General features: G+C 35.7%; 1 protein-coding gene and 2 pseudogenes across 1 annotated transcript in view; all 3 read right to left on the reverse strand.

The window, feature by feature from the left end:
- CFAP299 (cilia and flagella associated protein 299) overlaps window positions 1–17869 on the reverse strand; it is a 785488-nt gene that overhangs the window by 79761 nt on the left and 687858 nt on the right. The gene's annotated exons all lie outside the window — the stretch shown is intronic.
- On the reverse strand, window positions 10316–12214 carry LOC139437654 (serine/threonine-protein phosphatase 2A 55 kDa regulatory subunit B alpha isoform pseudogene; annotated as a pseudogene).
- Window positions 12410–13069, reverse strand: LOC101435116 (AP-3 complex subunit sigma-1 pseudogene; annotated as a pseudogene).

Consider the following 17869-nt stretch of genomic DNA (forward strand, 5'->3'; position numbering starts at 1 on the left):
CTGTTTATTGCCCCTGCACTTGGAGGATTGTTGCTATTCCATTGGGGAATGCAACAGAGCTCCCCGAATGGGAACCCAGCATTCCCTCAGTTGTCACATGAACCTCACCCACTGTGGCCATGCCCAATGAACATACAAACATATCTATATACTCCATATGCATGCCCAAGTGAACTCCCTCCCATGCATCCCCCATCAATGACACCCACACCAGTGCTCCTCCCCTGCCATAGTTGAACCCCTCTGTGATCCTTAAACTTCATTAAAAAATGAAGCCTAATATATTGCCAAATTCAACTAATAGGAAAATGAGATAGTAATGATAGGTTTAAACATAACTAAAATACAACGTAACCAGAAAATGACCTTGAATTAAAGGTTCAATGCAGACCATCAGAATATCCCTGTCTACATATAATAACAGGAGTTAAAAATGCTTTTTGACCTAAATTAAGGGGGAAATGGAAAGGACAAATGAGTTTATATGGCTATGAGTCTCTAAAAAAGAGTCTGGAGGTTGTCAGGATTGTCCTTATGCACACCTGAGCAGAGTCTCAGAGACAGATAAAGTAGATACAACCCCAGGTATTGGTTCTTTTGAGGGCTAAAGAGACCCACAGGTAATATGGTCATGGCAGATGGAGTTCACTGCCATGTCAGTTGGTCCTTCTTTGGAGTTGGTGTTTCTGCGTGATGGAGCTGGACTCAGATGTAATCTCTTTTCACAAGCCTTTCCTGTTACTTTAAAGGAATTGTAGTTGGTGCTGGGTTTTAAGATATATCTAGGGGATCTGAATCTCTGGACTGACAATATGATAGCCAGGCCCTGAGCCTCAACAGACTTCAGCTCCTACACTCTGGTTTATTGGACTTACCCCACTCAGCTAACATGGGGTTGAAGAACATCAACCACCACACCATGGAGCCTAGAGTACCTACAACTGAAAGCAGGAGGACTGCATCCAGTATCCATGTGGAATCTAAGCCCCCTCTTGACATAGATGTGGAATGGACACAACCAAGCCAAGGTCCACAAGAAGTAGGAATACAGTAAGGATTAGAGTGGACTTACTGATATTCTATTCATGAACTATTGTGGCTAGTAATCGAGAAAAGGTGGCATTGGTGTGGGAAAAGTGGCCATGGTGGCTGCTGGGTGCGGGGAATGGGAGGAAGAGATGGGATGTGGAGGCATTTTCGGGACTTGGTGTTGTCTTGGGTGGTGCTGCAGGGACAATTACCGGACATTATAGATCCTCCCATGGCCCACTGGATGGAACGTGGGATAGTATGGGCTATGATGTGGACCATTGACCATGAGGTGCAGCAACGTCCAGAGATGTACTCACCAAATGCAATGGATGTGTCATGATAATGGGGGAGAGTGTTGCTGTGGGGGGAGGGGTGGGGTGGCGGCAGTGGGGGTGAATGGGGACCTCATATTTTTTGAATGTAATATTTTTTAAAAATGAATTAAAAAAAAGAACAAAAAAACATAAATAAAATACATAATAATTTAGAAAAACTAAAATAAAGAAAATAAATTCGGGTATTAAAAAATGAAAAATATTATAAATTTTTTTTTTACATTTTTTCTTTCATCACTGTAATAGGTATTGTCCTGTATGTACAGTGGCAATTTCTTCCATTTCTTCCTCAGTGTCTTACCTTTTTTTTTTCATTATGTTTTCAAAGATGTTTTAGGTCATAGTAAAGTTACATATAGAATTTAGGAGACTCCCATATACCCAACATCCTCTGCCTTCCCTATTAATGGTCTTTTTACATGTGGATGTTACATCTGTTACAACTGTTGTACAAATATTGAAACATAGCAACTAACCATGGTCAATAGTTTATATTAAAGTTTACATTTTAGGCCATACACTTTTATAAATTTTAGATGAAATTTAACATGGCCTGTATCCATGATCATGCAGAACACTTCTGTTGCCCCCTCATTGCCCACTCTTCCATCTATTCTATTCCTCTCTCCCCTTGGGGCCCATAGTGACAACCAAGCTTCACTGCTTGAAGGACAAGATTCATAGATACTTGCAACAATGCCAAGGGCTTGACACACTAGTCTGTCCTCCCCTCTTAGGAGCCACACATGCTCTCAAGAGACACTCTCCCCTCTGTTTGAGAACATCAGGCCTCCCCAGGATGGGAGTACAACACCTTCCCGCTCATTGTATAGGTCTCCACCTACTGATATAACATATAATGACAAGATGAGCATTCACACACTCCCTAGAAGCCTGCCCCAGGTGCACCCTTTGCCAAATGCACCCGCCATCCAACACCCTAAACCATTAACTCTTCATTATTATATTGTCAAAAAGTTTTCTCAGTATTATAGTTTCAAGCACATACCCACCAATCCCCTGTGTTCACCTGCTTTTCCCCCAACCCTACCCCCAGTTCCACTGACCATCTGACCCATCCTCCCAACCTTAGCCCCTGTAAAACTTGCATCACCCAACCCAATAGTATCACTATACCCCTGTCATATCCCTTCACTCTACAACTATTTACTTCCACCACCACCATATCACAGATTTTATCCATGTGGGCATTGGCTCACAAACTTCTTCTCTCTTTCTATTTCCTATGAGCCTATCTTCCAGACTCTAGCTCTCTAAGAGGGCTCAGTTTGCTTAATTCATATCAGAGAGGTCATGTATTATTTGTCCTTCAGTGCCTGGCTTGCTTCATTCAACATATTGTCTTCAATATTCATCCATGTTATCCCATGTGTTAGTACTGTATTTTTTCTTACAGCTGAGTAGTATTCCATTGTATGTATATACCACATTTTGTTTATCTGTTCATCTATTGATGGGCATTTGGGTTGATTCCAACTTTTGGCAATAGTGAATAATGCTGCTCTGAACATTGGTTTGTATATATCAGATCATGTGTTTGTTTTCAGTTCTTTTGGGTATATACCCAGTAGTGGAATTCCTGGGTCATATGGCAAATCTATGACTAGTTTTTTGAGGAACAAACAGTCCTCTACAAAGGCTGGATCATTCTACATTCCAACCAGCAGTGGATGAGGGTTCCCATTCTTCCACATCCTCTCCAACACTTGCAGTCCTGTTTATTTTTTCTTATAGCTTCCAGTCTAATGGGTGTAAGATGATATCTCCTTGTAGTTTTAATAGCATTTCCTTTAATAGCTAGTGACATTGAGCATCTTTTCATTTGCTTTTTAGCCATTGTATTTTTTCCCTGAAGAAAAGTCTGTTCAAATCACTTGCCCATATTTCAAATGGGTTGCTTTTCTTTTTCTTTTTGAGATATAGGATTTCTTTATATATGCTAGATATTAGGCTCCTATCATAAATATTGTTGCAAAATTTTTTTCTCCCATTGTTTACGCTGTTTTTTCACTTTCTTGACAATCTCCTTTGAGGTGCAAAAGGTTTTAATTGGGAGGTGGTCCCATTTATCTATTTTTTCTTTCACTGCTTGTGCTTTGAGTGTGAAATTCATGAAGCCATTTCCTATTACACGTTCCTATAGATGCTTCTGTACATTACCTTCCAAGGTCTTTATGGTCTTGGCTCTTATATTTAGATCATTGATCCATCTTGAGTTGATTTTTGTATAAAGTGTGAGATGGTGTTCCTCTCTCATTCTTTTGCATACAGATATCCATTTCTCCAAGAACCATTTGTTGAAGAGGCCATTCTCTCCCAATTGAGTGGGCTTAGTAGCCTTGTTGAATATCAGATGACTGTATATGTGAGCATCTATATCAGAACTCTCAATTCAGTTCCATTGGTCTGTATGTCTATCCTTGTACCAATACCATACAGTTTTGACCACTGTAGCTTTGTAGTATGTTTTGAAGTCAGGAAGTGTGATTCCTCTGATAAAGTTTTTCTTTTTCAATATATCTTTGTCTATTCAGGGCCTCTTTGCCTTCCAAATAAATTTCATAGTTAGTTTTTCCAGTGCAGTAAAAAGGCTGTGTTGATTTTTATTGGGATTGCATTAAATCTATAGATTAGTTTGGGTAGGATATACTTCTTAAAGATATTTAGTTTTCCTATCCATGAACAGGGAATATTCTTCCATTTATTTAAGTCTCCTTTGATTTCCTTTAACAGTGTTGTGTAGGTTTTTGTGTATGTCATTTACATCTTTAATTAAATTTACTCCTAGATAGTTGATTATTTTATTTAATATTGGAAATGGTATTTTTTCTTAGTTTCCTCCTCAGATTGCTTATTATTGGTGTACAGAAATGCTACTGATTTTTGTACCTTGATCTCATAATCTGTGACTTTACTGAATTTATAAGTTAAAGAAGCTTTGTTGTAGATTTCTCAGGGCTTTCTATGTATAGAATCATGTCATCTGCAAGTAGTGAAATTTTGACTTCTTCCTTTCCAATTTGGATGCCTTTTATATCTTTTTCTAGCCTCAGTGCTCGGGCAAGTACTTCTAACACAATGTTAAATAGAAGCAATGATAGTGGTCATTCTTGTCTTGTTTCTGATCTTAGAGGGAAAGCTTTTAGGATTATACCATTGAATATTATGTTAGCTGTGGGGTTTTTTTTGTTTTGTTTTGTTTTTTGTTTTTGTCTTTATTTATTTTTTAAATTATTTTTTATTTTTATTTTTTAATATTTTTAGTGTAACATTAAAAAAATATGAGGCCCCATATATCCCCCACCCCCTCACCCCACTCCTCCCCCCATAACAACAACCTCCTCCATCATCATGAGACATTCATTGCATTTGGTGAATACATCTCTGAGCACCGCTGCACCTCATGGTCAATGGTCCACATCATAGCCCACACTCTCCCACAGTCCACCCAGTGGGCCATGGGAGGACATACAATGTCCAGTAACTGTCCCTGCAGCACCACCCAAAAATTAGATACACTTTATCATATTCAGAAAGTTTCCCTGTATTCCTGTCTTTTGCAGTGTTTTTAGCAGGAAAGGGTGCTGTATTTTGTTGAATGCTTTTTCTGCATCTATAGATATGATCATGTGATTTTTTTCCTTTTGATCTGCTTATGTGGTGTATTACCTTGATTGATTTTCTTGTGTTGGACCATCCTTGCATACCAGGGATGAAACCCACTTGGTCATGGTGTATAATTCATTTGATGTGTTGTTGAATACAATTAGCAAGTATTTTGTTGAGGATTTTAGCATCTAGGTTCATTAGAGAGATTGGTCTGTACTTTTCCTTTCTTGTGGCATCTTTGTTTGGGTTTAATAATAGGTAATATTGGTATAATAGAATGAGTTAGGTAATGTTCTTTCTACTTCAAATTTTGGAAGAGTTTAAGCAAGACTGGTGTTAGTTCTTTCAGGAATGTTTGGTAGAATTCACCTGTGAATGTGTCAGATTTGGCACTCAGGTCTAGAGCATTCCATGGCCTATTTTTTCCCTAGTGTTATATGTGGAGGACTCACATGCAATTATAATTTGATATCTAACATACTTCTAACTGAAGCCTAAGTGTTCATTTTGCTGGTGGAGATGAGTTTAAGATTTTGGAGAACAGCCACCATGTGTTAAATTTCTTTTGCACTCTTCACTATACTTAGCTTTCTGCTATGCACTAGTATATACTTAGGTTTTTTTTTTTTTTTACCCCTGTCATAGAATTGCCTAAAGAATACTCTATCTTGTCTCCAAAATTAACATTTCATTTAAGGGCTCAGATGCTTAATATTTTCTTTAAAAAAATGGCACTAGATTATTTTGGCTTAGTACCCTGAGATCAGCATTCCTCAAATACAGAAAAGTGAAAAATACTTTTTTTTCTTTTGGGCAATTCAAGATCAATTCTTCTTTTGAAAATGAGTTCTAAGTCTGTTATAATATCAAAGTCTAAACCATTTTTGCATGTTATGAGAAAATAAAAACTCAATTAAATTGATCCTGGTTTCTTGAATGTAAAACAAGTACCTCTTCCTTTATTGTAACTCATTTTCTCCTTCAATAATTACTTCTTATGCATTGTGTTGATCCTGACAGAAGCAATTCTGATTTCTTTTCTCTGGTATGCAGTATGGTTTTAGAAGTTAGTGTGTTATACTTTAGCATGACGTGAAAGTCATCATGGAACTTTTAGAGTTGACCAGAATCTTATTGCAGTCAGATTTTCCCCTAACAACCTAAGCCTGATATCAATTTGGATGATGAATGCACTCAATTTAAATTTCCTTTTAGCATACAGACAAATAAATGGTAAAAAAAAAAAAATCTGCCATTTGAAATAGATACCTGGTTCCAAATCTCACAATAGTAGTAAAATTGACCTAAAAATGTTTATATTCCCTTTCTTTTTTGAATCAACACATTCACTTATAGCTGATGTAAAAGTTCTTGTAAACTGATTTGTATTTTGTTAGAATAATGTCTCTGAAAGTAAATTTGGCAAAACAGAATGGAAGGAGTGCATAAAAGAAAAAGTTGAGAAAGAGTAAAAGAATGGATTATTACTATAGGAAAAAGAAGACATATAAGATGGTCAAAGGAAAAGAAACTAAACAAAAACTAAAAACAATGGAGGAAGCCAAAATGGAGAGACATAGGAACATAGAAAAGGAGAACCAACGTATCATTCTTTATTTGATTTAAATGTTTTTAAGTGTTCAATTATAAATCCTTAAAATACCTTAAATATAAGAATTACTTATTTTAGGACTAAATTGTTAAGTTCTGGATGAGTCAAGAAATTTAAAGTTGAAGAACTAGAAAAATTTACAAGATAAAGTACTATTAAACATTTATTAAATTATCTAAATTGCATTTTATTTGAAAGCACTTCCAATAATCTATACTAACTGAGAGGATGGCATCAATCTAGTATGGAATGATGAGTTTATATTTCCTAGACTACTCTGCTTTTAGAATAGCCAGTGATAATAATGATCTCTTTTAATTAAGTTAATCTTTGTGTAAAATAAACTATCCATTTGGGGGTAAAGTTCAGATGTAAACCATGGTGTGCTTATCTGCTAGACTAAGAAGACATTTTATGATCAAATATATTATCTAGTTGTTCTGAACCCTTTCCTTGCATGTTAAATTTAGATGTAAAACTCAATTTGTGGACTTTTTAAAGCATGAATTTACTCAAACAACTGTTATTAAAAACATGATTTGTTAATAATATGTTGGTTGAGTTCCATTTGTGATTTTCAAAAAGTTCAATTATTTGACTAACTTGAAAATCTTACAAATCTGGTTTACTATAGCTGGTTTCAGAAAAGTACTGAAACTATTATTTAAGCATACTGTTTAATAAATAATGTATAGACATTTGTTCCTTTTCAAATAGCAAGAGATTTTGTTTATTATCATGGAATTTTGAAATATTTTAAATTTCTAAAAGAGAATAAGAGCCTAAAAATTATAGTAAGTTCTTATTCGACTTGAAGTTTAAGAAAGGCATGATGAAAAGAACTTTTTCAGAATGAAAATTTGGAACTGCAAAAGACATACATTGTATGTCAGATTCATAGTACAAAAATTTTATGGGTATTTAAATTACATATTATTAATATGTGCTCCCTTGGAAACATTAGACCATTAAATAATAGATTCATTTCCCATATATGTTTACAATAGTTAATTATGAATTTGTTATTAAATTAATTATTAAATATTAAAATTATAAATTTTAATTTAGTAGCAAAGCAGATACAAATATATTACAACAAATCTCCATCTATAATTTTAGGATCATCTATTCTAGAAAGAGCAAATTCCTTTTCACAACAAGAATGAATTACTCCACTCACTTATTGAATTTTGGCCTTTGAACCAAATACAGTTCACTGTGAGTAGCTAAGTTGTGAGAAAAATAATCGTAATGGATAAGACAGATCTGAATTCAAATTCACAACTGCCGCTATAGATGTTTGTCTTGAGTAAGAGATTACAGATTTTCCATTGACAAAATTAGGCAGAATTGGGAGAATTAATGGAGTTGTATATGTATTTTATAGATTCCAAAGTCATGACCATGCTTTCAAGAGGTTTGGGGGAATGATATCATCATTAGCATTTGAAGTAAACAAGTGATTCTCATTATCTGAAGGTTCAAATCAGGTGGAACTAATTCAGTGTGCGTGTGTGTTGTGTGTGTATATAAAATGCATTTCCAAACTTTGGGATAAATCTATAGCTATGGTTTTGGTATAGATAAGCACAAGTGTAAGGTAGTGATGGGAGAGGTGAGCATTAGCACTCCAAGACTATATCAACACGCTTGTAATCTGCTTTAGAAATATTTGTGTCACTTGAAAGTGGAACAGCCCTAGCAATATTACCTGAGAAGAGGTACACCAATACCAAGAAGAGAATTTGGCTTGCACATTTACTCCTAAAAATATTTGGATCTGGAGACATAATGAAGAGGCAGCATTCAAAGGAAATACTTTCTTGTGACTCTAACTTGTAGGGGCAGTTGCATCACCACAGCAAAATATGGAAGATTAAAATTCTGGCATGTGAGCAACTCTTTCTTGGATTACTTCTCTGCTAGTTTTTTTCCAAAGCTTGTTACTTAAGCAAATAGGAATGTTCATTTTCTAAAATATTAAACAAGGAAGGGGAAGAAATAAAACCTGAAGTTTTAAATCATTTTTAAAGTTAAACTCATGGGGCATCCTATCAGCAAGATAAATTAAGTGTTATTGACTTTATACTTTGTGGTTATTTTCACAGCTCTGATAAATTTAACCCCCAGGACTTATCCACTACCTGCACTCAAGTTTTTATGGAGTAGAGACATCAAGTGTCTTAACTGCAATATCACAGTTCATTGCACACTCTAACTTTTGTGAATATTTTGGACCAGTGGGAGAACACCAGAAGACTTTATGAGAGTTAAGAAATCCAAACACCAATGACCAAGGCACTTTAGGCTTCTTAAGCAGAGTTTGAAAACACTTCGCATTTGCTTGATAACCTCAAGATGTAAAGCATGATGAAAAATTGCAGGTGAGCCCTTTGCCACACTACCTATTACATTGAAAGCCAATAGGAACTAACAGAATTGTTTTTCTGTTGCAAAAATAATATGACGTGAGGCAGAGTCCCTTAAGTTTTCTGGCAGGTTTATGTTGGTGGACTCAATGATTTTTGGTGCCATTTTGGGTGGTGGAGATTCATAGTGAAAACATCACCGGTTTTTCTTTGAGCACAAAGAATATTAATCTTCTGCTCCACCCCATTATATTTTTAGGTTAAAAAAAACCACAAAGGATTAGAAGAATCAACAGAAATCAATCCCACAGTCTCAGTTGGAAGCAGGCATTAGATGCCAGTCCATATCTATGGACAAACCAATAAATTTAGTCTACCAACTTTTTTTCTGTTTTTTTTTTTTTTTTCTTTCCACTAAATGAATCAGATTTAAATGTATTGACCACTAATTTGGCTTAGGGCTGAAATGATCAAATGGTTGAAATGGGATAAGTTGGCAGTTATATAATACAGATTTTTTCATTGCAACTGAAGCATATTCTGTTAATTTAATTAAGCTTTTCTAGTTTTTCCCAATCTGAAGAATGGGAACATTCATATAAAAAGTATTGACAGTGGGAAGACATGTCTTCTAAAAATTGTTTTATTTTAACTTATAAAACTTGGATCATATTTTTTTCTCCATTCTTTGTCACTTTTATTCATTAGTGTTTTCCCCCTTCTTTTCAGTGCCAGACATGGAAAGGAATGATTGCAGCCAACTCTTATTAAAAACATTTGTTTGCAACATATACCCCCTTTAACACCGACCCCAACAGACTAATTTTGCATGTTTTCTTTTTTTTTAATACACCACCACCAAGTCTGGCTAGAGGGGGCAAGAGGAAGAGAGATGAAGGGAAGGAGTCCAGGAGGCCAGAGAAGAGGAATGTCACAATCCACAGAAAGAATGACTTGTATTTAATTTTAAAAGGTGGGGGGATGGGTGTACCGCACAAATCCTACGGTAATGAGGATACACAATTAAATTCCATAGCATGACTGAAGGCTTTACTGTGTTTGATGTTTTCAAATGGAAGACATAAAAAATGGAGTAAATTAACATTGATGTAGTCCAATCTAGTCTATTAGACTTATTTAAATGGCTAGAAGAGATGGAGAACAACAGTCATGAATCCACAGAGCTTTCTCTCTGTAGCTATAAAAATGGTTTAACACAGTGTTAAACACTGGAAAGGGATGTTACAATGGACCTCTCTCTGTTATAGTTAAGAATGTAATAGATTCCACTACCTCAACTAAGCAGGAAGTGGGATCTTCTTCTAGGAATGCCAACCCTAATTCACTTTGTCTTGAAATATATGCGGATTGTTTGTAGTTGCTACAGCAATGATATTTTCCTTGAGGTACCAGGCTGCATGAGTATTTTCTTGTTGAAGTCTAGGCTGTCAGCACTTATTTCATCTTTTTTTTTGGTTGCCACTTGCACAGACTTTGCGTGATTTCAAAACCATGTGAGGTTTATTGTTTTCCCATGATGCTTTTAGGGTTATGTCTCGCTTTTTGTCCTGTCAAACATTCTGAAGAAATTATTGTAAGATCCAGTCATAACAACAGTGCTATAACCTTTCCAACACCATTCAAGTTTGTCAAATATGCAGTCATTTTCATATAAACAAAGTTTACTTCTGAGGTATTCATGCACCTGATAGGCTTCCACAGGCCGGGCCAGTTTTCTATATTTAAAGTCCCAAATTTTGACTGACATCTCTAGTCATCAAAGATCGACACTATGGCTAAATTTATGTCAGAAATAGAGAAGACAATTTCAGAAAAAAAATGACCTACTACTGGGATCTTCAAGTTCTTCAAAAACAGTTTAGAATGCCTATCACATAGGGCATCAGATGCCATCTTGTCACCTAACCGAATCATTCTGTTACTGTTGCTGCATACAAATGTGTTACAGCTGTTTGGATGGAATTCTGCTACTGTAATCACCTCTGTTAGATCTTCCTTATCGGCAGGCTTGATATGCACAATATTAAAACTTCTGTCTGTTATTTCCAGATGCCAAAGATTACTCTGCAAATCATCTACAGATAAATACGTTTCATAATCACTATTAACAGAAATAGAGTTGATGTGATATGTATGAGCAAATACTCTTCATGGACTGGCCTCAACCATTAGATGCATGAGCCGAAGGACTGGTACCCATAGTGTAGTAGAATCTCTATACCTTCATCTTCCTCATTCAAGTTCTACCCTTCAGAGCCTTTGTTCTTTTCATGGATTTTCCATAATTTTATTGTTTTATCATTGGTAGACAATAAAACTGAGCAACATTTTCTGGGGCTACTATCTAAATTGTTGATCTTTTCTTCTATTTTTAAACTTTTCAAGTAGTCATACTCTGGTACATGCTCTGGTAGGTGCTGTAAATATTGTATTCTCCTCTGCTATGCGACTGAATTTTGTTCTGCTGCTCCCATTTAAAGATGACAACTCTATCACCTTTATCTCCTGTTGCCAGTAATTCTCCAGAATGATTGAATTCTACTGTAGAAATAATATTTGCTTCTGCTACATTATCTACTGCTTCTTTGACCTGAGAAAAATACCATTTAATGTCATTCCCTCCTCCAACTCCTGCCTTGTTATTGCAAATGGTGCCTCTACTGGTTTCCTCAGGGTCTCTACTTCCTGAATTCACCCCCACACTAGGTTGGATGATGGAGGATGTCACCTGTTGGGGAGGGATGTGGGCTGGGAGAGAAGGAAGGAGGGGCAGGCAGACCAGGCAGCAGGATGGTGTATTTTATTCTAATATATAGAACATTTTTATTATATACTTTTTGCACACAATATTTCATTGATATCTCACACATACTTTTATTTTATTTATTTTTAAAAATAAATGTGATAAAATATACTTTTATTTACTTTGTTGAGACAGAAGGCGTAAAAAAAATTATTGCTAAAGTAGATACCAGGCAAACAGAAAGGTGCTTTAGAAGTCCAGTTACCTTGGATTTTATTCAAACTAAGAGAAAAGGTTCGTAATGTTTTCATGCAATACATAAATGGTTCTTTAAATAACTAGTGTGACAAATAGAATTAAGGAATGCTGCACTTGTGATCCATATAAAACATTAACATTTTTGGCTGTACATAATTAAAGAAATGTCTCAAACACTTTCTAAAATACTGTAGTAGTCAATACACAGAGGCATGCCTTAGGTGGCCATAGGAATGCAATAGGAATTCCTATGCATAGAAAAGAAGAAAAAAAAATTATATTGGTACTACTTAATTTCTTTAAAATCACTGAGCAAGAAAAGCAACATTGAATTTCATATACTGATTTTACACAACTTCTAGACAGTACCTTGACTTTAATTCAAGAGCAAAAGTTAAGACTCTCCTCCTTTATTTTTGGTAAACAACTGCATGGTAAACTTAGATTACTTTTTCTCTTGGATTTTACCTGGGAATAGCCTTTTTAATATTATTTAAAAGAGAGCAGGTTTGGCACTTTTATACTGATGTTGCCAATGTTAATATTTCTTGGGATTTCAGGAATATTCATATTCTTTACAGCTGGTACAGCATGGGTTGGAGCTCCTGCGAAGCCAGCCTCAGATTCCTCTAGTTCATTTTGTGCATCAATTTGTATAACAATATCATTCATATTGGTCTTCAATACCATTCTCCCATCACCATTTCTGCAAGAATATTATGAACCTTATCTACATGGAAAATTAAATCCAGCTCACAGACATTCTCAAAACACTTGTCCAATGTTTCCACAAATACTTGAATTAGATCTAAAATGCCAAGTTCGCTTTCTGAAGAATCCACACAGAAGACAAAGTATAATGTGGTGTAATGTCTATAAATCAGTTTGCTGTCAGATCCTCCTAGTAACAATCCTCCTTCTAGGAAATTACAAACATTTCCATCTCTTTTAGATACCAAATGGAAAGTCTCCCTGATGATATGTTATTGTGTATCTTCACTATAGGGCTGGTAGAACTGGAGAGCCGCAGCTTCCTGTGGTTGTTGAAGATGAGGATGACCTTGATCATAGCTGGGCCGGGTCAACTGGGGCGCGCTGGGGGCCAGGGTGGGGGCAGGCGCGCGAGCCTGGCCTCTGGATCTCATCCGCGAGCCTTCCCCACCCGCCCTCTCCCCACGCGCGCGCGCTCCCCACTCACACGTACTTTTAAATATCATATGTGTGGGTCTTTAAACATAAGCTCACCATATTGCAAAATCACTTTTTATTCCTATCCTAAATCCTTTTTCCACATTTAGCACATGCTTTTTAATGCCTATGAAAATGCTTAAGAAATCCATGTTTGTTGCTTGTTGTATCATGGTTCTCTGAGGTGGTACAAGTTTCATTACATTAAAAAAAAAAAAAAGTTCAGTTCTTTTGACTGAGCTATATACGTGAATGATGTTATTTTTTAACTAAGCTTTTGCCCCAAATCTCAATGAATTCTCCTGTTGAGCCAGAATAAACCATGGAGAACCATGAAAGATATCTATCCTTCCAGCAGGCTAACCTAAGGCCTATAACAAAATGGCTGAATCGTTTTCTTGTGCCTTTTTCCTAGACCCAAATTATATTATCAGTTTCAAGATCTTATTACCGAAATGGTGAGGAAAGTAAAACCCCAAGGAAAAGAGAGGATAAAGAGCATTCCCATTGTGAAGGTATGAAACAAAAAGGCAAAATTATCCAACTTAGGCCTCTTAAGATTGGTTCCTCACAGCACCCAAGCAAGAGAACCCAGTGTGCCAATCTGACCAGGACCTTGGGGTGGGGTGGAGAGGGTCAAATAGCTTTTATGTAGGAATCCAACTCAACACACTAATATGTTCTCCAAGACTCTAAGAAAAGAAGAGTTGAAGCTATTCCCAATTGGATTTGACTCTGGAACTGCTTTTTAAAGAAGCATTGCTTGGATCTACTGTTCCTCAGAGCAAAAATGTTCGTCCCTCCAAAACAGTCATATGAAGATAAATCCAGGTGTAACATGTAGCATAATGCCTGTCAGAGGGCAGTAACTGTATATTCCCCAGTACCATGCACTTAGAACTTTAAGTCCACAGATATCAGCTAATTATAGCTCACATTTGTTGCTTTAAATACTGTCTAAAGCATACAAGTACAATGTGAGAATTGTTTAAAGTAACAAAAAAAATAATGATGAAATGTAGCAACAAATAAATTGATAGATTTTCTAAGTTATTTTTTATTTTTAGCCACTGACCTACATGGCTCCCCTGAGTTGGATTTTTAGTTTGTTTGCTTGTTGTCTGCTTCTCTTCCCAGGAGGCACTGGGGATCAAACCCAGGACCTCCCATGTGGGAAGTAGGTGCTCAACTGCTTGAACCACATCGGCTCCCCAATTCTAAGTTTTTATGTCTTGGCAATTCAGAGAACTTTTCTTATTGCTCTTGATCAAGTATGAATTTAGTTTAACTTCATTTGTCTAGGAATTCCTGTATAAGTGAAGGAAATAATAACTGTCTTGAGATCAGTGCCTATGTTACTGATGTAACATATATCTAATCAAAATTATTTAATGAATTTCATTGAATTTACTGATAGCTACTTCTTAGGGATATAGTTAAGGGGTCAGTAAGACTTTTCATTATGCCAAGTAAATAAGCAAAGCACATAAGGACAAATGCTGTATTATTTCACTTATGAAATATTTAGAAATAGAAAATTCATGGACAGAAAGTAGATTAGAGTTAACCAGTGTTGATTGATAAGTATAGAGTATTTGTAAATATTTAAATAAAGTTAATTGTAAAAAAAAGGGCTTTCTCAGAATATTTGAAATAATTTTACATGAGAGCATGATTCAAATTTTGAAAAAATGCTACATTAGTCCCTACATATTTATCTATACCCATATTTGTAGTAATATTGATATATTCATTTTGATATTGCCAAATATGTAAATCTACCTATAAAGGAACAGTGGTAGCAGTAAAGTCAAATAATAATAGTAATATCTTGAGGTCATAAAATTATAGGTGATTGTCTTTTATATTGTAGCAGTTTGATATTATTGATGAATTCCAAAAAGAAATATTGGATTATGTTTGTAAACTGGTCTTTTCCTCTCAGCATATTAGAGTATAATGGAGTCAGAGGTTTTACTTGATAAAATAATGATTAAGGCTTTGATTGGGCCATGTCAGTATAGGACGTCTGGTCCCTGCCCCTGTCATGAGCAGGGACTCACAGGGAAACTGCACAGTAGAGATGGAAGGTTGGAGGTTTGAGGTGAGCCAGGAAGTAGGCACAAAGAGGAGAAGAGTGGCTAAGCCTGGAGAGAGTGGAGCCCCAGAGAGAGAGAGAGAGCCTGTTGCCTGAGAGTCTATAGCTGGCCTTGTGGAGAGAGCAGTGCAAGTGAGTTCAGAGAGAAACAAGCCCCAGGAAGAGAGGAACCCAAGAAACCTGAACGCTTGGCAGATGTCAGCAGCTTTCTTGCTCCAATACATGGCAATAGAATTTAGTGAGGGAAGAAACTTATGCTTTAGGCCTGGTAACTGTAAGCTTCTACCCCAAATAAATACCCTTTACAAAAGCCAACAGATTTCTGGTATTTTGCATCAGCACCCCCTTGACTGACTAATACATATACTTCTGTGTATTTTTACATTGTCTTTAATGAAAGGTAATCACTTTTATAATTAGAACAAAAATAGAAGTATAATAAAAATAATTTCTCATGTAAAAATTATTCACATTAAATTTTAATGAATGTTTTTCTTTGTAACGGAAATAGAGTTAGAAATTTGCCCTTCTGGATAACAACCAACCTCTCTTTTCCATTCCTCAGTTTCTTTGGAATTTTAGACTCTTTGTTGGGCCAACAGGAAAAATCTCTCCAGAGGCTTATGTAAACTAACAATATGGGCATGGCAAATTCTGAGGGCTTCTTATAACTGACCAACCAGCAGACAGACATATGATTTGGTTTCTGAGATCAGGGGGACATAATGCAGTGTGACAGTTGTCAAAGTGAAGATGTTTTGTACATTCCACAACCACTCCTACCCAAAAAGGTAGAGATCCCTGTAGATATCATCTCACCAAAAATTTAGGCTTTCCCACTTTTTTTTTTTTTTTGCCAATAAAGGAATTTAAAAGGCTTATCTTTGATTTAGAATTTCTAAGAATCTAGTAAATCATTATGACCTTGTTATATTGTGAATATTTCTAAGAAATCATATTAAAATACTTAAATAATCTCAATTTCTTTGCAGCATAATGTTCATTGGAGGATATTAATAATATAGATATGGATATGGCATGTAGACATATATATTTCAATAAAACACTAGCTTAATGTCCTATATCTATTTTACTCTGCATGTAAAAGTACATTTTTAAAAATAATAAATACATAAATTTCATTTTCTGATTTCCAAGTTATAATACCAAATTGTAGGTTAAAAGTTTATCAACTTCTTAAAAATTGCTTCAAGAAGTCTGCATTTATAGACAATAATATTGTCTTGAAACAATTTCTTCTGTTGTTAGCAAACCAACTATCCATTCTTTTCTAAAGGTTGATATGATACAGAGTGGCCCCAAATAGAGATTCTCTAAACCAGTTTAAAAGAATGATGCTAAAAATGAATGCTGAAAAAGAATGATATGATATTGATATGCAGTTGGTTGTGCCAGATCTGATTTTCCTCCTGGCCCCACAGAAAGAAAGCATTCTTGATGACATGGCCTTATAACTTCTCCTATCTTAGTAAAAATTTTCGAACTTTTCTCACAAATGATTTGCAACTTCAGAGCCTCTCACAATGATAAAGAGGGAGGCAATGACTCAGAGAGAAGGTATCATAACATTGCTATTTAAAATTGCCATTTCATTTTCAGAAGCCCATACAAACATACACACACACGACTAAAGGCTTAGGAAGTCTAAAATGTCCAAAAATAATTTTAAATTAAATATCCTTGTTAAGCGTTAGATTGGCTTTCATTTTCCTTCTTAAGAATTGCCAAATGTATTCTCCTTTTCCTAAATCTTCCATCCAGCTACTGGCTTAGGCTAAAGTTTGTTCTCTCTCCCCCCCAGAGCCCTTATCTTTCAATCTTTACAACAGTACTTCTGCATACATACATAAACATATATACACACACACGCACACATACATACATATATGTATATACACATATGCACAAACACACACACAATTTCTTCCGCTTTCATTTTGTTTCTTTTCTGGTCAAACTTCTGGAGTTTCTCTTCTTTCTGTCTCTCCTTCTCTGCATCCAAGTCACCTTTCAAACCAGACTAATGTGGTTTTTCCTTGACCCAAGAGTACTTCCGCTTGACTGAAACTATTCTTATAAAGATCACCAATGTACTCCATGTTTCCAGATACAATGAACATTTTTTACTTTTTTTTTCTTTTTAGAAAGTACTAGGGATTGAACCTGGGACCTCAGTAGTTGAGGCAGGCACTCAACCACTGAGCTACATCCACATCCATACAAAGAACATTTTTTAATGCTGTCTGAACCAACAAGTGGCCACTTCCTATTTTCCTTCTTTGTATTTCACCACATAACTGTCTTTTGCTTTTCCTCCTATGTAATTGTACTTTCCTTCACAGTTTGTTTACTGGGTTTTTACCCTGTCTCCAATATCTAAAATTTGGTGTTCTCAACATTCTATCTCTTCCTTAGTTAGTCACATTTCTTTCCAGAGATTTCAACATTAACTGACGTTTGCTTTTCTAGACCTCTCAACTCTGGATATATTTCACAAGTAACCCAAAATATTGGCAAAAATAATAACAAACGTTGTTACTATGTGCCAGTCACTGGTCTGTG

The sequence above is a fragment of the Dasypus novemcinctus genome, chromosome 1 (genome assembly GCF_030445035.2).
Source record: "Dasypus novemcinctus isolate mDasNov1 chromosome 1, mDasNov1.1.hap2, whole genome shotgun sequence".
Taxonomy (NCBI): Eukaryota; Metazoa; Chordata; class Mammalia; order Cingulata; family Dasypodidae; genus Dasypus; species Dasypus novemcinctus.